The sequence below is a fragment of the Mus caroli genome, chromosome 10, assembly GCF_900094665.2.
Source record: "Mus caroli chromosome 10, CAROLI_EIJ_v1.1, whole genome shotgun sequence".
Lineage (NCBI taxonomy): Eukaryota > Metazoa > Chordata > Mammalia > Rodentia > Muridae > Mus > Mus caroli.
In genome coordinates this window covers 32,155,973-32,178,139 of record NC_034579.1, presented here as the reverse complement: position 1 = coordinate 32,178,139, position 22,167 = coordinate 32,155,973, and the positions used below count along the sequence as shown (strand labels likewise).

The window sequence follows — 22,167 nt, the reverse complement described above, 5'->3', positions numbered from 1 at the left end:
GGAGTAGTAGTTGTATTTGTGTGTGCATTTGTATTATCTGTGGGATAGCTTAATGATATTTTTCTGGAGAGTATACATATTGACTTTGTGTATTACAAGTCATTTCATATTCTAAAGCTTTATATTTTAGTATGCTTTAATAAAATTTGACTAAATGGAAAACACTCAATTTGTTCAGTTATATGAATAGACACTGAGGGGTTTTATCAGTATTTAGTTCCAATAACCCACATCCCATTACCACAGTTCCTTTGCACACATGCTGTCAGTGGGTCTCTAAAAGCTTGTTTGATCATTGTTAGTGTTGTTTTTAAATGTCTTTATCAGAAGCTCTGCCATTATCCAGATACTTTAGAGTTTCATCACGTTTCTTAACACTTATAAGGGATGGTACAACAAGTCCAACCATTCTCTCTTTGCACTCATCCATTTAGTGGATGAAGAAATAGCAATTCAATAGTATTGCTTATATTAATAGTATTGATAATAATAATAATAAAACTAACAGAACTTGTTACAGAGCATATGTAAAACATTCCTTAGAATATATATTTAGGAATTCATTTTTGGAAAGGTATTTTGGAAGAGACTACACTATTCTTGGGACTTTATGCACATTTATCTAATTCTTTTAGGTTTTCATATGCTAGAGAAGAGAATGAGACTCTAGTGAAACTAAGAATCGGACTAAAGTTACAAACAATTAAGGCCAGGCCAGGCCAGGCCAGGCCAGGCCAGGCCAGGCCAGGCCAGGCCAGACACTTAGGCTCTCTATTTTCTAAACACTTCAATGTCTAATAGACAATATCTATTTTTTCTTTCCTTTTATTTTTTTCTTCATGCTATCTGTGGTTTTTCTAATCCTGGACATACTTGCTCCTCCTACCTCAGTCTCCTGAATAGTTTGGGACCATGTGTGTCACATACCTTTCTGGTGTGATATTTAGTGGTTTAATGTTGGCTCATGATGCCTTCTGAGCCCTTCTGATCTTTTTCAGTATGCACTAGGTTGTGAATGTTCATGCAATAAACTTCTGTGGGACCTTCTGACTTCTACTTTAATGTTAGCGCAGTTACAATGCCATGTGGCTCTTTCAGCCTACACTGTGTGGCTCTTTCAGTGCTGTATTTATGCTCCACCATCTGTATCATCTTCCTTTGTTTCTAGCTGATATTGATATAATTTGCAAGTGATATAAGCACATACTGACCTAAGGAACAGTAAGGTTGATATCTGTAACATCAGCTGCAACTACACAGATTTCTTTTATTTGATTTGCATAGCAGAGAACAGGGTGCATAATGGGAATTTAGGAAAACAACATTTAAAGAGTTAAAACCCAAACTATGAATTCTTTTTTATTTTATTTTATTTTTTTTACTTTTTATTAGGTATTTTCCTCATTTACATTTCCAATGCTATCCCAAAAATCCCCCATACCCTCCCACCCACTCCCCTACCCACTCACTCCCACATTTTGGCCCTGGGGTTCCCCTGTACTGGGGCATATAAAGTTTGCAAGTCCAATGGGCCTCTCTTTCCAGTGATGGCCGACTAGGCCATCTTTTGATACATATGCAGCTGAAGTCAAGAGCTCCAGGGTACTGGTTAGTTGATAATGTTGCACCTACAGGGTTGCAGATCTCTTTAGCTCCTTGGATACTTTCTCTAGCTCCTCCATTGGAGGCCCTGTGAGCCATCCAATAGCTGACTGTGAGCATCCACTTATGCGTTTGCTAGGCCCCGGCCTTGTCTCACAAGAGATAGCTATATCAGGGTCCTTTCAGCCAACGCTTGCTAGTATATGCAATGGTGTCATCGTTTGGAGGCTAATTATGGGATGGATCCCTGGATATGGCTGTCTCTAGATGGTCCATACTTTTGTCTCAGCTCCAAACTTTGTCTCTGTAACTCCTTCCATGGGTGATTGTTTCCAATTCTAAGAAGGGGCAAAGTGTCCACACTTTGATCTTCGTTCTTCTTCAGTTTCATGTGTTTTGCAAATTGTATCTTATATGTCGCTATACTAAGTTTCTGGGCTAATATCCACTTATCAGTGAGTACATATCATTTGAGTTCTTTTGTGATTGTGTTACCTCACTCAGGATGATGCCCTCCAGGTCCAGCCATTAAGGTTGAACAGGATTAGCTTTCGCTTTTTTTTCCATGAAGTATCCTCTGTGCCTAGAACAATGTCTAGGAAGGGAACAATAAACATTGTGTTGAAGAAATTAATAGATAGAACTAACGTGGATGTGTTTGTGTACTGACTGAAACACTGAGCAACTGACTCAACTGCTATGAGCCCCTCTCTCACCCCTAGCTTCATCCAATAGCATGGAGTGAATAAGACTCAAATACCAAGTACAGAGTGTGAAATATTTCAGACCTTAGGGGTCACTGCCTTCACTATATCTGAAGCTGTTTGTTATTTCTTAAGTCTACCCAACTATAGATTGTCTTCTTTCTCTGCTAGGTCCCTCCTTGTTAATGACTTTAAGTATTTGTTTCTTAGTTCTCCCCATTTACGGTTACCAGTGATATCAGCTCTTTCTCTCGACTATGGTTGCTCTTTGCATTGGGCTCAACACAGTCCAGACTGAGCTTCTGCTCTTAGGCTCACATGTCTTTGTATACTATAAGAGGATGGGCCTGGGGACTGCTTTCCTGTTGGTGGTTCCATTCATTTCAGTGTTTGCTATTTGTTACATAGTGCAAGTCCACTGTCTTTACAGACACATGTGACAAAGTATCAATATGATATTGACATAATATAATATAATATGAACTCTATTTAACAATCAGGTTTGACATGGTGTAAAGTGGTCTGAAAAAATTACACATTGGACGTACATGTATAATTTGTTTGGCATTTGGCTATTTATCTGATTGTGGCTTCTGCCTGTATCTTGCTAATGGGAGGCAAAGGAAACTCAGGCAGTTTGCTACATTCTGGCCACTTAATAGCCCAGTGATATGATAGAATGCTCACTCAGATTAATTATTAAAATCATACTTAGGGGAAAGCCACTTTTAATATGATCAGTCCCTTTTATGAGGTTTAGATTAACATAATACATAGTATATTTTCATGTATGCAATCCTGAGAACATAAAGGCCTTTGCTGACAGAATGCTCACTTGTATTAGTACCATTAACACATGTGATGGAACTGTTTACCATTTTGGAATTTTTATTACCAAAACTAGACAAGGAAATTTCTCTGTGCTGTAAATATATTTCCTACGCAACTGAAAAATAAATGCATTTTTAAGGTAGCTACATAATGTGTCTTTGGAAAGTGGATGTATTTTCAATTATTTTCATGCTAGCCCTCAAAATAAATAAACCTACTATAGCTGACTGGCTTCAAAGCAACTTAACCTTAATTTGAAAGACCATACTAAAAATATTGTTGGCATAGCCTTCCCTAATCAAGTCTGAAGGAGACAGATGGGCCCGCCTTTTTCTTGCACTGTGTTTATAGTTACAATCTACATTTGCTCGTATAACACATTAAGAAAAGTCAGCTGCAGAACTGGCATCACAGAAAGTGATTCCAGATTCTAAATATAAATTGTAAATTCAAAAAGGCAATAGGGCAGCCTATGAGTTCTCTGTTGACAATGGCCAATCTCCATTTAGAGCAAAGCAGTGACTGTGACAGGAATCCTGCAGACCACTGCTGTGGAGACCATGAAAAGGGCCTCTGAAAGAATTCTCTGCAGCATGTCTCTGTTCTTCTTGTGGCCTAGTATGCCTTGCATCTCTTAAGGTTCCCTTGGCTTACCTAATAAAGTGACCATGTATGCTACTGAGATTCCAGTAAGCATTTGTTTAGTGGTACAGACATGATCGAACTTCCCAATTACTACTATGCCTTGTCTATCAGTGTCAGACCTGGACCTGGAGAGGGATTTGGTTTCTACAAGACTACACGTGACTTGTGTTGCTTCCAGGGTAACCTGAGAGATACAAGCATCTTTACTTTTTGCTTCCCTGGGATGGGCAGCATTTTTCCTAAATGTAAATGTTGAAACAACCACTGACCTCAGAATGTTGACAATTTAGAACAGAGCCTTAGGTTGTAATGTTCACAGCCAAAGGGTGAAATTTGTTTTTTTGAGATGAGAGGAAGCACTGAGACTGGTCATTTGTCAGGATGTAGTTTAGTATGATCTCTTCTAGTACCCAGAGTAAAGAATGATATACTGCAATGAAGGGACCATTATTGTTGTTGTTGTTATTATTTATTATTATCATTATTATTATTATTTTATTATTATTATCTAGAAGTGACAAGGGAAAATTGTAAAATAAATTTGTTTAGGAGACTGGAAAAGGAGAATAGGTAAATTTGCCTGAAACGTGCTTAGTGACATAATAAGTGATAAAGGATTCTTTTTTGATCAGCAAGAATGTGAGAGTGGGATATTAGAGTTGAGGTCTTAGACCTGCTTGTTTGCACCATGTGCAGGAATACCTACATTCTTCCCCAGAATTCAAAGCATTTATAAGTGTAGGCAATAGCAGAGCAGGTGATTGGGAACAGGCACCATACATTTATGCAACATGTAAGACAGGAGTTCAATTCTTAGCTGTTCACCTTTGAGTCATTTCCTTAAGGTGGAACTTCTTCATGTGTAAACATAGGATACAGAACTCCTTTCAAGAATTCTAGTGGGAAAACAGTCAATATATGTCATGGGCCATGGGACACATCTTTTACAGTGGTTTCTCAGTATATCTTGCTTTCCATCTCAATAAACAAAAACTAAAGAATTTCTCAAAGGTTCTGGGTTGATTTTTGTTGTTGCTTACACAATCTCTTACCATGTAGACAAAGCTGGCTGTATGTCCATTTCAAAGATTCTTAAAAAAATTAAAATAAACAAAGAATTCACCTTCAGAGCTAAAGAGAGCTGGGGGGGGGGTATTTTGGAGGAACACTGAGCCAGGGTCAGCTACAGTTCTGTTCCAATCTGTCTGCAGAGATACCACAGGAAGGATGATTCCAGTAGCACTGTTCAGGGCACCAACTGTTTCCTGTTCCTTCCTAGCCCCCAAGAATGTAAGACTCAAAGGGGAAAAGAACGAAGGGATTAATGCGAAACAAATAGAATTGGAGAGAAGAGCTGCTATGGACTACTAAAGTCATCATTGCATATAAAATATAACTGCATGGAAATGCTTATCCACTCTGGTTCCTCTTTAGATAACAGACTGCCAGGTCTCATTGGTATCCAATTTAATGCCTGGGTGAGAAAACTAGGAAGCTGCTAGGCTGCACTCTGTGAGGAAGTCACACCTGTGTCTCTTTTAATACCTTTTCTGAAAACTCTCATCTCTAAACGGGCCCTGGAGGGGCACGGAGTTTCTAACATGGACAGTCTTCTGGATTCAACTAGTCACTTTTATTCATCATTTACACGTGACTTTAACATTCCATTACAGTACAGAGCAACAGAATCCTTGGACCTGTCAAAATGTTTGGATGCAACATTAGTGTAGTAGTTCTGACTCAGTTTTAAAAAATATAAACACCCTTCTCCCCAAATTATTTCATTATTAATGGGCTAGGATTTATTTACTAAAATCCCTTACAGATATTCTTCCATCAAAATAAATTTCCTTGTGTAACTGAAGTACCACTTATCAATTCTCCTGTTATAACATTCTTGCCTTTTGCAGTGAACGTCTACTTCAACCTGTGAAACAGCTGGTCCAAATGTCCAAAAAAAAAAAAAATCTATGAATATACTCTCTATGCAGTGATGCTTTGAGAGACTCTCAGCAGTTATAACCAAAGACAAAGTGCAGACAATAGATGAGCTGTGAATGAATCCCGACAGCAGACTTTTCTCACATAGATTAGTCAGGATGATCAAAACCAAGGCATCACAGAGATTCCAGTTACTGATATAATATTTCCTGAGAAATATTAAAGTACAAAACAATTTCAGCCATAGAACTGGCTAACCAACTACTAATTCCACAATCAGATGATGTTTGTGATTGATTTCAGGACAATAACTATAAGAAAGGAAAATTTAAACACCTAAGAGACTTGTAGGGCTGGCCCAGAGTAGGACCTAAACAGTGAATGTGTGAGTTGAATCTCCTAGACTTGGAGTGAATGAACAGCTAAACTGGGCATCTGAGAGACACTCACACAGTCTCTATATTCTCACATGTGTCTTAAGCCTGAGTGAGCCTCACAAGGATGATGCAAGCCTCATGACTCCAAGATGTGGATGGGTTATTTTAGCCAGGCACAACTAATGAATGGTTAGAATAAGAACCTAATTAGACTGCAAAAGAAGCCTAGATTCATAAAGAAAGGCTAAATATGGAATAAAGGTAGGTTAGCCTAATATGGATCCAAATTGGGCAATTGGTCCTAAAGTGTTTGAGTAGAAATATAATTAAGGTGGATTTTAAAAATTTATCTATCTATCTATCTATCTATCTATCTATCTATCTATCTATCTATCTATCATCTATTTTTTTTCGAAGGCATGATGGCCAAGGACAGATAATTGCATTAGGATTTAGAAGGCAAAATGTATCTGAACATGGAATCAGCTCATGTGAAACTTGACTAGAGGTTGAAGAATAGTCCAAGACTTACTGCATAGGAATACTCAAATTACTTATTGATTCTGTTTCCTGGTTGGGATAGGGTGTCTTCAAATCATGAATAAAAAAGATTTCAAGACAAACAGTAACCTAGCCACCTAAACTTTAGTTAGACTTCACTTGTACTATGACTGAGGTACCCACCCAAGGGAGACACTTAAAGCAGTCACCTAGCTAAGCTGTGATTTCAGTTCATCATGACTGAAAAAGCAGGGTTGAGTTCACCACAGCAGGAGCTTCCTAAAATGACAGAGACCAGAAGCCCAGAGCAGGGCTAAAACCTTCAAAACCTCTGTCTTTCATTCTTTCCTCATTAAGCAGGCTATCTCTCTCAGAACTTCCACAACCTGCCAAAATGGAGCATTCAAGACATTCATGTGGGGGACATTTCAGAGTCAAACCAGAATACCATTTAACATGGAAACAGCAGAGAGAGGAAAAGAGGAAACACACTCAGTTTTGTCCAGTATTTGTGGTCTCATGGTGTGTTTGTGCTCCAGTTAACCTATTCACCTATTTGGTGTTTACTGTGTAAACTTTCCCTCCTCCTGGGGCACTTCCCCTTACTTTTCTCTCATACCCACTTTCTGTTCCTCTGTTCACTCCTAGCACCTCATACATGATTTCATTCACCAAGTACTTACTGAAGACCTACTTATATAACAAGAAATAGTCTACCATGCTGAGGAGATGTAGGAGAACAAAAAATTCCTGCCTTCCATGGAATTCTCATATTAAATGATGAAAGGGAGAGAGAAAATAGTGGATTAATTCTTATTTAACTTTAGGTAATGGTTTACATTTTTCCCCATCTTACTGAACACAAGGGGCTGCTTCATGCATGTCTCAGACAGGCTCTCAGTCATTATTTGCCTGACTCTGACTCTTGCATTCTAAGCAACAACAGTGTTGAAAGTCAAAGACATTCCTGAAACCAAGCATCGGAGCTCTCTCCCCTCAATACTAATTTATAAACTAGCACAGTAATTAGAACAGTTGGGTAGTAGTCTCCAATTTTAGGAATTTCTGAAAGTTTTGTAATTGAGACACTGAGTTGCCAAACATGCCCAACTCCAATGATCAAAATACTTTTTTCTTAGTCAAAACCCTTGGCTCTTATAAGCCTACAGTGAACAACTGCCATTCTCTCTTCATTTTAAAATAACAAAACAGCAACAAAATTCTGTTATAAAGATGTAGTTCTGAGAATATGATGAGATTCAGCAGGGCTTCTCATTCCGGGTATTGGTGAAGCTTTGTGGCTTATTATTCAAGTGACTCAAATTATCCTAGCTGAATATCTATTAAGTTATTGATACTTAATATCCACACAATAGCTATGTCCTAGAAATAACTTTTAATAAAATCTTCTAACTTACTGGAAGGCTCATAAAATGTTTCCCTTCAAGGGAAGTGTTCCTGTTTTCCAACAAAAATAACATATTCTTTAGCTTATATACATTTATTTTGTCCTTAGCCTGCAATTGTGAATAGAGAGGTCACAGGGTATGGATGAGCGGGTATCATTCTGGACACAGCCTCTGGGATGCCCTTGTTCTCCCTACAGCCTTTGCACACTTCCTTCTTGCCCTTTAATTTATGGACATTAGAGGGTAAGAAGAAGAAGAAAAAAAAAGATAAAAAGCAAAGTGCTGAAGAGTTTGATGCTCAATTCTTTTGAAGATCAGTTTAGGGTTTCTTTATTCACATTCATCTTGTCTGCTATTGCCGTAAATACAGGATCTGACTTTATGACTGTAGCACACATAATGGCAAATTTCAAGATGGCAGTATTTTAGACTGCGACTACTTTTAGAACTTGATAAATAAATGCTATCTATTTACTTTAAGACAATACCATGAAAACACTCTATACCAGCTTCACAGAAGCAACTTTTTGGTATCCTTGAGTAACATGTTTAAACGATAGGAATCATATAAAGGAAGGATGGTAGGGTTTTCTTTTGTCACTTGATAGTCAATTTTTAAATAGTCACAAGCAATCAGCACCGGAGCTAATACCCCTGTACGTTAGGTAGGCTATGCTCAAATATTGAACACAAATTGCAATGTTTCAAGTTCGAGAAATGTAGATTCACTTGTAATAAAAAGGGTAGTGCCTACAAATGGAGTAACAAGGAAAGGGGAACAGCAAGTGAAATGAATAGACATTGCATTTGGTGTTCGAAGTTTTTGGTGTGTGTACAAATTCTAAGTTTGATCATACATGCATTTGAAATACTCTGCAATCAAGAAATTCCTTTAGGATTAAAAGAGAAAGAGTAAAAGAGGAGGAAGGTTAGTAGAAGAGGTACAAGAAGAAGAAGAAGAAGAGGAAGAATTAAAAATTTCCAAATGAGCAAGGATTGTCTTTCTATCTCTGATACCCAAATATTTCCATATTCCTATACAACACACACACATATATACACAAACATAAAACAATGACTTACAAGTCCACAGTGAGAGCCAATTGTTGGCTTTGGACTATTTTTTATCCTTGTACAATCTGTCTGTTTTCCTTAAAAGGGAGAAAGGAAAAGAAAAACACTTTACAGCTACTGTTTTTCTCTCTTTTTGTAAAACCATAGACACTCCCACGCAGCACAAGCTCAATTCCAGCCAAACTGTGTGTATGTGTGTGTGAGAGAGATTTTAAATAGAAAATGCAGGTCTTCCATTTCTGTTAGCAAAGTCACCTCACACTGCTAGAGCTAAACATGTAATAATACTTTATTGTCATGAGCAGGAATCTGCTTTGCTAATTAAATGCAGCTGTCAGTAATTACTCCTTGTCAGTATAATCTATTTTCAGTTGCTCTACTTTAAATGATAAAAGAGGGCTTAATATTGAAAGGGTGGGAGAGGCAAGGTGACTGCTTACTTCCTCAGATTAGAAACTCACTATTTTACAAACGACAAATGAGTCACTTTTTATTTCAATGCCACGTTAACTGGACTATTCTGTGTGACTTTTAGCGCATGGCATGATAAAAAGTTACAATTAAATTGTCTTTACTTTAAAACTTGAAATCTTAATACCATCACCCCTTTGTGTAATACCAATAGATATTAGCATTCTCTCAACACTACCATGACATCCTGATGACACATTCTGAAGGTATAGCCAGTGATAGTTGGCAAATCCACAAGAGAAGCAGAAAGTGAAGTCTCTGAAAAATCTCCATCAGTCTGCATGTGCCTTTTCATTACTGTCAAACTGGATTAGAAGAAGAAGAATCCATTTTGAGGAAGAGCAGTAACTTCTTTGTATACTTTTTCACTGAGATTCAGCCAGTTTCTCTGGGGGAAAGAGTTAGAATGGTTTAAGCCTCTGAATTCGAAGAAAAAAAATACTTTCATGATCTTTGTATGTAATATCAATAGATCTGCATCTGCAATACTAAAACAAGGTCAGGACAAAGTTAATGCATCCAGACTCGCTGCATGCGATAAGTACTGCAGAAGACACAGATGCTCACATCCTGTCCAGGGTAAAGGGGATACACATCCTGACATTGCAGATGAATGTGGTGGGAATGGAAAGTGGAAGCTGGAGTCCCAAGGAGTTATATGATAGACTGGAAGAAGGATCAAGAAGAAAAATAAGCTCAGCAGGATGTACAATATGAGGGAAGCGTGGCGTGCACAGAGCTGCACTCTACCTGGGATGAAAGACTTCTGACATCCTCAGAGCACCCTGGCTGCATCATCCTTCTCCTACCATCTGGTTCTTATTCACCACTCTAGGAGGATCTCACGATGCTAGGTATTAGTTATCTTGTATAGTTCCCTACAAATCTGGCAGCTACTCTTCTGGATGTACCATGTTACTTAGATATATATGCCATATAAGATATATTCATGTAAATATACATTCATGTTAGCAAAAGAAAAGCTTTTCAGAGGCAAAACAATGAAAAGTAAAACTAAAACTATATAAAGGCATGTAAAGATATATAGACAAAAAACTAGCTTACATAGTATTCATCGTCCATTGGGAAAAGCATTAGTGCCTTGTTTTCCCATACATTATCACTTTGCCTACTGAGAAAATGTGAGCTATTCCTAAACATTCTTATTTCTAAAAAATAAAAAATAAATAACAGTAATAGTAATAGAAACACTGAAGGTCTTACAAAATGTGGAGGGGGGGCGTAATTTAAAGAGAAAATTTCAAGAGATGAAGGTGAATAGTAGGTGGAGCCTCTAAGAGTTTGTTTTAATTTTAATGGGTTCTCTCACCTGTCCCACAGAGTCCAAGAGGCTGGTGTCTACTGATATCCATCTTCTGAATCAGTTGATTGTGGTCCTAGAATATTGTGAGTGCTCAGTGGTCAGCTGGTAAGTGGCTGTTGTTGCCATAACACTGGTTACTGTGGTAAGCATTTTGGCAAGATTTTACACAGCAGAGCCAAAGATGCACCTTTGAACCTTTGCATTGACGAATGTAGATTTTTCTTTTTCATTTAAGCATCCACAGGTACCATAGTCACGGAGGTTCTCATGAACCTCTGCCTCATCTTCTGACTCCAAGATATTCTTATCCAGTGTTGGAACCCATGATCTTCCCTCCCCTGACTCTCCCAAAGCATTGGAAAATACTTTTTTTCAAGCTTGCTGTATAATTTCACAAGGACCTGAAATGGAGACTGCACCGTGGACAGTCCCAGGGTATCTGCCCAACCTTACCCAGGCCAGACTCCCAGGACTTGTCTCTCTGTACAGAAGATTGTTAGATGTACAGATGCAATATGACCTTTGTCACTTTAATGACTTTATGGATTTTTTCACAGAAAATTTCCAGTTTCAAACATCTTCAAATTTGGGTGGCTATACTAATAATACATAAAAGGCTTTTGTTTAATTTTCCAAGCTTTCAATACTTTGAAACATTTTAATTAGCACATATAATAGGTTTTACTATGATATTTTTTATGTGTACACAGACACACACACATACACTCAAATATATCTAATCTGAGTTATGCAACCTTTTAAAATGTGGTCGGGCAGCCAGTAAGATGGCTCAGAAGGTAAAGGCACTTGCTGCCAAGGCTGATGACCTGCAATCAATCTCCATGATGCACAAGGTGAAAGAAGAAAATGGGTTTCTACAAACAGTCCTCTGACGTCCACAGGCAGGTACTATACCCAGAGGCTAAGGGGGTCACACATACAATAAACAACCAAGAAAATCTAAATAAAGTAATTAAAATTAAAATTCTATTAGATCTTCATGAGAATTTCCAAGTAAAACTGTTAAGTGAAGCCTGGTAAGGTTAGCTTAGCTCACTCCAGTTGGATTTCTCTCAGGTTAAAGATATAAAATGAGATTCTTATTTTTCCTTAGTTAATAATATTTGTTCATGTTCTATGTAATTTACAAAGGAAGTAAGAAAGTATACAGCAATATATTTAACCTTGTGTTCTTGCTTCTGATTTCAGAAAGGATATATCAACTATGTCAACTAAATGTTTTTATAGGTACTGGATTCCTTATCTGAAGTGCTCGAATTTGAGATATCTTCCAATTGTGGATTATTATTTATTTATGTATTTATTTATGTTGGGGATGGGAGCAAGTGTAAGCAGAACACTCATTCATGGTTCTCATATGCCCTGTCCTCTCCTTTCAACGTTATACAATGTTCTAGTTCATTTGTGTTTTAACTGATTTGCAATGTGAGATGGAATGTGGAAGTCTGTGTCTGTGGCATCATGGCTTAAAAGCTTTAACACGCTGAAGCACTATATAGTTTCTGGATTTTTAAATGGAGATTTCCCAGTATTTAGTTTATATACTATATTAAATACATCAATATTTTAAAGATTAGAGTATACTGGAGATAATTTTGAAAGTTACATTTTGTTTTATGTATCATTGAAGAAAATATTTTATTTCATTCATATTTGGGGTTACTTACTAAGGAAGGGCCACCCACATATAAAAACAGTGTTTCCATGGGTTTACTATGAAATGTGTTGACAAACAGTATGTTATTTCTTTCTTAGTAGCTAAACATGTAAATTGGAATTACTATATGTCATTCACTTATCTTTTGGTCTTACTGTATTTTCTATTTTGTTCAGGGCAAAATAATTTCATTTAAGATTTATGTCAAATCTTCATAGAGGAATAAGACTCCTCAGAAATTTAATCATATTGAGTATTTAATAACTGGTTAAATATGTCTCCTGCTTTATAAGGAAATAGCTTAAATGTGTGTGATTATATTATATAGTACAAAGACTTTAATAGAAAAATCTCAAAAAGTGAGTTTATCGAATATCATGGAAACATCTGAATCTTTCTTCATCTTAAACGTATTATAGTCCAGTTCTCTGGGTTTGGTGGTTGTATGTGGGATGGATCCCTGGGTGGGGAAGTCTCTGGATGGTCTTTCCTTCTGTCTTAGCTCAAAACTTTGTCTCTGTAACTCCTTCCATGGATATTTTGTTCCCCATTCTGAGAAGGAACAAAGTATCAACACTTTAGTCTTCCTTCTAGAGTTTCAATCACCAAACCCAGACACTATTGCATATGTCAGAAAGATTTTACTGATAGGACCCTGACAGTTCTCTCTTGTGAGTCTATGCCGATGCCTGGCAAATACAGAAGTGGACCCTCACAGTCATCTATTAGATGGATCACAGGGCCCCTAATGAAGGAGCTAGAGAAAGTACCCAAGGAGCTAAAGGGGTCTGCAACCCTATAGGAGGAACAACGATATGAACTAACCAGTACCCCCTAGAGCTATGTTTCTAGTTGCATATGTAGCAGAGGATGGCCTATTTGGCCATCTATGGGAGAAGAGGCCCTTGGTATTGCGAAGACCATATGTCCCAGTACAGGGGAATGTCAGGGCCAGGAAGCAGGAGTAGGTGGGTTGGTAAGCAGGGTGGGGTTAGGGTATAGGGGGCTTTGGGGATAGCATTTGAAATATAAATGAAGAAAATATCTAATAAAAAAAGGAAAAAACTAGTCCAATTCTCTATAGACTACTGTTAAAGAAACAGACTTCCAAATTCACTCTTAAAATTAAGCCAGATGTGGTGACACACGCCTTTAATCACAGCATTCAGGCAGCAGAGGCAGGCAGATCTCAGTGAGTTTGAGGCCATTGTATTCTACATAGTGAGTTCCAGGACGGCTGGAGGTATACAGAAAATATCTTGATGGGTATATGCTTACTATAGTCACTTAAAATTACCAAAACAAACAAACAAACAAACAAACAAACAAATGGATTTATGGGGAGAAGGTGGATTTCCCTGCTTCCCTTGCTTCCTTGCTTGCTTGTTTATCTTTTCATACTGCCTTCAATTTTTATCTTTTCATCATTTAGTATGTAAACAGTTACTTGTTTCTTTACCAATTGGTTTAATTATCAAGCCTATACATTTCCTAAGAGAGCTAAGTCCCTGTGACATCAACATCAAGAGTACTTCCTAGCATACAGGAGTCACTCAGCAAACGAGCACTAAAATCAGTCGAATAATTTGCCAAGTAAGAAAAGGGAATAACAATGTTAGACAGATGAAGGGATGATTTTTTTTCATTAAAAATATAGTTAGTGCTTCCTTTATTCGAGATACACTAGAGATACAGGTTTAGGGTTCCATGAGGGGACAGTGGGTGCATATGAGTATATGATAGGAAAATATAAAACAACCCTCAAACAGTTGTGTGATTAATACTATAGCAGATGATCAGAAATCTAGCCCATTCTGGCTTGGGAACAAGCTTCAGAGAAAGACACAGGTAGTAAGAATAAAGGGCAGTGGTGATGAAGATACAAAATTAGAAGAGCAATGAATATCTATATTTATGTGTACAAAAAAATGGACATATGAAGGGACATGGCCCTTGGAAATAAACACCCAATTGCTGTGACATCTTCAAGGAGTGACAGGAGATGACTCCCAAACCTTATCACTGGAAAAGTAAGACTGAGCTAGTAAGGACATTGAGTAAGTCTAAATGTGTCCTGGGATATGCAGGAATTAAGCAGTGGGTATGTGTGGGTTGGGGTGGATTGTGTGGTCAGGTTTACAATTAGAAGCTTTGCAGAGCACTGAAGAGGAGGGATACTCAAAGCTGTTGGACAGGTTATCATGATTCAGGTGAGAGGTCTCAATGGCCTTGCCACACCCACTCCAATGGCAACTGTGTGACAGGCCCAAAAGCTTGGACAGAGTTGTAAGGCAAAAAGTTTCATGGAAACTTAGTCTCCTGCAACCTTGGCATCCTGTAGCACGAATGCTCCAAACTTGTCCTTTGTGTTAGTCAGTGAATGGATCTCCAGTTCTATATACCTTCCCCACTTTATGATGGTTCTTACAGTGGAAACCAGGGCCTTAGGCATTCTAGGTAAATGCTCAGTCATTGAATTACACTTCTGGTAGTCAATATTCTATGCTAGACATAGGCCTTTAAGTCCAGAAATCAAACTTAAGTTTTGAAGCATCTTTCCTTATGCTCCCTCAGCAGTAAAAGGATACAAAGAATCTGCTCTTTGTAAGCCCAGAACCCTATGATTCAGTCTTATGCACATTGGTTATCACATGGCTGTTTCATTAGATCATCCTGATGCTGTCACAATGATATAAAAGATGATGATGCTGTCAGTGGGATCAAACACTGAGTCATACCTGATACTCTGTATATTTTGTATGTTATTATGAGAAATTTTATAAATGATGTTTCTACCATTACGTAACATTTAAAGTTAGAAAGAATTAGAATTGTTAACTTGCTCCAAGGTGTCACTCATAAGCAGTACTGAAAATAGAGTCAACCTCACCCAGCCCTAACCAATGCCATACTTGTACTATGATACATACCCACGTTGAGACATGTTTGATTACTGTGAGTTTCTTTAGGGACTTGAGTTAGATATCTATGGCAGAAAGCATCACAATGACATTTTAATAGTTTGCAAATAGTTCCCCAAACTATACTCAAATAGCATGATCAATAATATTTATGATATGGCATTGTGCCTCCTCATTAGGACTTTAAAGATTCTGTTATTTAATGTTAATTATGTCTTTTATGTCCTTTTAAAAATAAAGGGAACAATTACAGGCACTTTCCCTATTTCTAAATGCAGTGTTTGAATCAAAAATTTTTAAGCGCTTCTTACACTCTCTGGCTTTGTTTTACTATGCCATTTCACAAGGATTATTATTCCACATGGCTTCAGAGATGATGATTCACAGATGAAACAGAAAGTGTCTCTTAGACAATGCACGCCATTATGATTATAAGATACACAATGTAATTATGAAGATGTTTGCAAGGTTCTTGTTTTTGTTTTGCTTCTGGACAAACAACTTATGGAGTAGCCTGCTTCAATTCATAACAGCAAACAATATCAGAACGCTTACTGTAAGCACATGAGGTGGATAAAGTTATGTTACATCTCATACCTTTTATAAAACTCAGATTTCTTTGCCATGCACCTTATAGTAACACATAACACTGACATCCATGCAAGAAGTTTGCATTATAAGGATAAAGGACACATAAAACATTCGTATCAGATCTTCTATGCTGTTAAACCTGCTTAAGTATGGCATCGGTTCTTAAAGTTGGCTAATTAAAAGTAGCTGAACCTTAGGAAATTATCAAGTCCATTAAAACCTACATCAAGGTGCAGTACTGCACTTCAGTCTTGCCTAGGTTCGGGCTAGGCAACTATTTTCCTTCCCTGTAAATTCCTCCAGGATTTACTCTACTTTACAAATCCTTGTGAATCTCAGAAGCCCAACCCTGTTTCAGGTTTCAGTTACAGTTGACTTGCCACTCACTTGAGTCTTTGCTGTTTGCTGTCTCTTGATATGATAATGAGAAGAAATAGTTTATTTGGTTTAAACTCCCACATTACAATGAATTCTGGAGGGTAGGAGCAGTAGGAGCCCAAGGTAGGATTCCTGGAAGCAGGAACTGAAGCAGAGACAATGGAGTAAAGCTACTTACTAGCTTGCTTAAAGCACCTGACCAGGATTGGCACCACCCATTATGGGTTGGGCCCTTCCACATCAATCCTTAATCTAAACCATAGCCACAGACATGTTCACAGGCTGAATAGATGGAGGCACTTTTTCAGTTGAGGTTCCCTCTTCCTAGGCTACTCTATTTTGTGTTAAGTTAATAAAAACCTAGCCAGCATAAAATGTAAACAAAAATGAAAGAAAAAAAAACTATTCAAAAGCAGTGGACTAGAATAGAAGGCTGCCTGGGATCAAGTATCTGCTTTGCCATTTGGTACTTATAGAGCTTTGGTTGTCATTTAGTAAGATGAAGTCTCAAATTTCCCCATCTCCAAAATGGGCATAAAAGCAATATGTCTTTTTCCCTCTACAAGAAGGGGCAGGACAAAGATGTTGTAGAAATAAGTGAGTTATTATTACTGGAGTATTTTATAAAGTGTTAGGAACACACTTGTGACTACTATATTTCTTAATCAAATTGCTCATAAAGGCTTATCAGTACAAAATTCTTATACCAAACTTTTAAAACACTTGTAAGTATCACTCTAAAGATGAGACTCACTTTACAAATCATATATGTCACAAAAGATGTGTCTATCAGTCAAAGTTATTACAGCATATAGCTATACATAAAGACTAATATAGAAATAAGTGCTTTTTGTGCATATATTATATGTTATATATTATATACATATATAAACATGTGAAAATAGAAACATATTTGCATAATTTATATATAAAATTTGGTAAAAAAAAGCTCTTCAAACACTTCTTAATACAGACATAGCTTTCTTTCATGAAATTTTTCAAAATAATGGAAAATAGCCCATTGTACAGAATTTTAATAAATAATAAGGCAGATAATGAAACTTGTATATAAGATTTAGAAAGATTATTTGTCTTTACCTGTAATTAGAGGGAATTCCAAATGCTATATTTTTTAACAATTGATATATGTTAACTATCTTAAACTGTGTTTAGCCAGTGATTGAACATGTAGTCATTGATATTGCTTTAATTGCATTTCACCTGTAGAATAGGGTAATATCTATGTTCTTAGAAACAAACATTATAAAGAAAGGAAAACTTGCTAAAAACTAATCATATTTCAGGAAAAAATATGATTTAGCATGTTTTCAAGAATTGATAGAAAGTTGCTAGAAATAGAATCCTGCTATTCTAAATAGCAGTATTCCAGCTTTCTAGCCCATAATGAAAACTTAACAGGTCATAGCTTTGCCTTGCTTCTATACTTGAAAAAGGACTTGAAAAAATATGAACCTGTGAATAATTATTCCTTTTTCTTATTTTTCTGTCACCATGTATACACTTTCCCTATAACAGATTATAATCCATTACCAAACAATAACTACCCAATTACAATCTTGAAGTTTTATAATAAAATATTGCACAGAAATGTAAAATTATGCAATACAACAAATAAAATAGGTAAGTACTTAAATAATTTCTGTTACACACTTTAGTGTTAAGCTCACATTATATCCTTAAATATGCTACAATCAATTGTAGTAAGCACTCTTACTGTCTCCATCAATGAACAGTGTCTTTTACTACAAAGAGTTATTTTAGTTATAAATGTCACTACCATAAAAAAATTCATCCTGCCAAGATATGCCCAGAGAGTCAAAGAAAATTCCTTCCATTTAAAATCTCCATAAGGAATTTCACTTTTTCTCTAAGAAAGAAGATAAACAATCATTTTTGTTAACGTCCACATTTGCATATAATTGCATTATTAAGAGGTGTTACTGTTTCTAAGATTAGAAAAGTATAGGGATGAGGAAATGAGGAAGCAAAACACTGTTCTATGAACTCAGTTTGCTTTTTTTGAGGCAACAGGAAGATTTGCATTTATTCATAAGTGAATACTAATGATGTATTGAGATCTGGCAATACTCCACAGAAGTATACAGAAAGACAGAGCTAGAAATGTGACCCAGTGCAGATTCATGACTTACTCCTAAGAACTCAGACACCTACTCTAAGAAAGCAGCCAGGAAGTTAGAGACATCAGTTATCTGGAGTTGAGTCAGCTAAATGACACATGGCTTTAAAATAATGACGGATTTGGGGTGGAAACAAAAAACACTGTAACATCTCTTTTGAGATGACTTTTGAGTCAACAGTTCTTTGTTGGTTGATCACCTACTTTGGGGGAAGATGCTGCTTCCTCAAGAAAGGCAGTGTTCCACAGTTCCATTTACACAGCATAGGAGCAAACATTCTCCCTCTAGCAATAATCCTTCCTTGTTTTAAATAACGGCCCAGCTCAGCTATGCTTATTGTGTGCGCTCAAGTGCTCAAGAAATACTTTTTGAATGAGTGCAAATTCAGTGAGGAGGAAAGTTATTCATTCAGAAACATCTGTGCAGGCCTGCGCGATGGTGAGGCAAGTGAAGCCAACATGCCATCCAAACACTGAGCCTGTAAAGACTCTGCAAATACAGTGATTTCAAACATTAAGCTTAAGGTCTGGCTGAGTCTAGAAACCAGGACCCAGTACTTGCTGTGACTAGTGACTGAGTACTCTGCCTATAATTTCCCTCACAAGTTGTTTAGACAAATATACTTGAAAATACTTTACATAAGTAATGAAGCCTATCTCTATTTTATTAATTGAGGACAGAACATGTTTAAATAACTCTGGGTAACTTGGAGGAGAGACCAAAGCTATTATGCTTACCCCAGTTTAATACAGGGCAGTGAACACAGATACAGTCAAACAATAGTTTCCTTCTGATCATTGTTTCCTGTCTTGTTTCCTGTGTTTTATGGCAATTCCCAAACAAGTAACTATTTTCTCTCCAAGGCCAGTCTGATGCTGATACAGTCATAGCAAACAGTACTAATTGTGAACAAGTATAGTCGAAAAGGAAAGGAAAGGTGCTCTCATTTCTCCTGCTAAGAACAAAGAGGGAGAAAACCATGAAGAGGAAGAACAGAGGTAATTTTAAAATGTGCTCTAATTAATAGCAATAAAACATTTTAAAAAATAGTTATATTTGATACCAAATTTGGTAATTGCTTTTCATCATCTCTAACAGCTTCTTTGAAAAGTAGACAGATATGTTTTGAAGTGAGCAGTAGCAGGAAAACACTTGTCTAAAGCTGGGAAGTATGTAGCAAATGAACACTGAACAACACCATTTAGAAGCACCTACTTTTAAGGCTGTCAACAAATCAGTTTGCAGAGGAAGAGTGCAAAGGAAGAGAGGATGCCTGCCTTTTTTGTTCCAACTCAAGACCCTGCATGCCATTTATCAGGCTCAGCTTACATCAATCAGAAGAGAGTCACAGGGCAATTAAATATATCCACAAAGTTATAGTAATATGATGTAAAGCACTTTACAGACATTAAATAGCCCCTGAAAAGACTAGCATTTCCCATGAAATGAGAGAGAGAGAGAGAGAGAGAGAGAGAGAGAGAGAGAGAGAGAAACACTAAGGAAGGAAAGAACACCCCAGAACTCACATTCTTGGGTGGAAGCACTAAAGGAGGGATGCCCAAGACCTATGCCCACCGAGCTGGTATGACTCAGTAGCAGTAGTGCTAGAGGTTCGCTTGGTGTGCAACTGGAACCATAAACACCTAAAGTCATCAACACCAGGCAGCAGGTCGGGGATGGTGGGGAAGAATCCTTCTTCACTAGACAGTGTGCTAAGTCCAGGAGACAGTATGCTGTAGTGGGTCACAGCGGCTGCAGACTTCTTAGAAATAATAATTTGATCACAACCACGATTGCACTCATTTCGCGCGCGAGTGTGTGTGTGTGTGTGTGTGTGTGTGTGTGTGTGTGTTTGTTGTTGTTGTTTTGGGTGTGAGTGGAAAGGGTTAAGCAGACTGAAGCTTGAGAAAATGGGAATCAACATTAGGAGCGGAGCGGTCGGGTCTTCTTCAAAGAGTAGGGACCCACTTCCGCGGTAGTGTAGTGGAACTACCTCTGCCCACCCTGTCTGCTTTTTGCGTGGACTTCAGTGCAGCCCACTCCCCTTAAAGCCACCATATAACTTCAAATAACAGTACACAACTAGCGGAGAAGTGGCCAAGCAGAATCCCAAACTGTGAGCGATCATCAGTGACTGTGCGTTCTGCGTCTGATTCTAGGGGAGCGCTGGATGTAGGTCTCTGAGCAAGACAGACAGGCAGACAGAAGGGCGGGGGGACAGTCTTGGAGGCAGACCGCTAAATTCGCTCAAGCAATTGCTCCCTCTGTTTCTCTTGTCCCATTAGTTTAATCCCTACCCAAGCAAGGGGCTCAAAGTCTTCCCAAGGAGGCGCCTAGAAAAGCCGCGCCCTACAAAGTGAGTGGGGCAAAAGGATGCCTCCTCTAGGTGACTTCACTTATCACTTTCTCCTAAATTCAGAAAGTCCGAGCTTCGAGCCCCCTACCCTCTCTCCCGCACGAGGCGAGCAGCGCGCAGTGCTCACTCACCTTCGTCCCTAGTGGTGACAGCCTTGGCTTGGAAAGTGGTGGCCCAGACCAGTCGCCCCGGGTCACCAAGTGGTTCCCGCGATCGCAGTGGCAGTTGTCCAGTAGTTTGGGATGCTCAGCTGGGAGCAAGCCGGCGAGCAGAGCAAACAAGCAGCACAGTAGTACCCGGGCTTCCACTCGGGCGGCGACAGAGGCGGCTATGTTGTCCTGGGCGGGGAGCTGCAAGCCAAAGGAGGGGAAGAGAAGTAGTGGAGTTTAGGGCACGTTTCCCGCACTTCCCTAGGAGACTGGTGCCAGGTGCGGCAGGGCGCGCTCCCGCGGCGCGAGCACGCCTGGGGCAGCTGCGGGAGCCTTAGTTCGCGCAGTGAAGGGGACCGCAGGAGCTCTGCGGGAGGAGGTTCGCATTCTCCTCGCCCGGCGCGGGCACCGACGCCGACCCGGACTCCGCAGGCGAGGGGCAAAGCCTCGGGCGTCTGCGGTGACAATCTCAGAAAGCTCGGTCCTTGGAGATGCCTTCAAAAGAGCAACAGTCAGTGAGGCTGAGATCTTCCCTCCCTGCGTACTCCCGTGGCCTGTGCCAAGCTGTGCGGACCGCGGACTCCCCGCCTCTCGCGCTGTCACAGCCGCCGCCCGGTCCCTGGCGCGCTGGAGCCGGCTGCAGCCTCCCGGAGACGTGCCCAGCGGGATGTGCGCGCGCGCGTATGTCTAAGAAGATATCTTCCCCTCCATCACTTCGGCTCGCGGGAGGGACCAGGTCCCTGGCGGCCAGCTGCAGAGTGGCTGCCAGTCCACACCCTCCCAGCTTTCATCCCACCCACCCCGCCCCTTCTCCTCCTCGCGCTCCCCTCCTTCTTCTGCTCCTCCCCTCGTAGCCGCTCCTGTGCTCCTAAAGGCAGCAGAGGGACCTAGAGGAAAGGGGGGGGGGGGAGGAGGAAAAGGATGGTGAATGGAGCGCAGGTGTCTTTGGAACGGAGGTGGGAGCAGGCACCATAGCTCTCCAATAGGCAGGGGCAGGGCCGGGCCTTAGGGGTTGAAGAGGGAAGAGGATATACTGGGAGGCGGAGGACGTGAGGC

At 39.1% G+C, this 22,167-nt stretch overlaps 1 protein-coding gene across 3 annotated transcripts in view; it reads right to left on the bottom strand.

The window, feature by feature from the left end:
- The window catches only part of Hs3st5 (heparan sulfate-glucosamine 3-sulfotransferase 5), a 291,841-nt gene extending 269,936 nt beyond the window's left edge, over nucleotides 1-21,905 (bottom strand). For 2 of the 3 annotated variants that reach the window (XM_029482552.1, XM_029482550.1), the window contains exon 1: nucleotides 21,094-21,807. The gene's annotated coding sequence lies outside the window, so the exon portion shown is untranslated. Of the gene's footprint in view, nucleotides 1-21,093 lie in introns of all 3 variants that reach the window. The other variant, XM_021174949.1, reaches the window with a different exon arrangement.
- Between the last annotated feature and the right edge of the window lie 262 nt (nucleotides 21,906-22,167).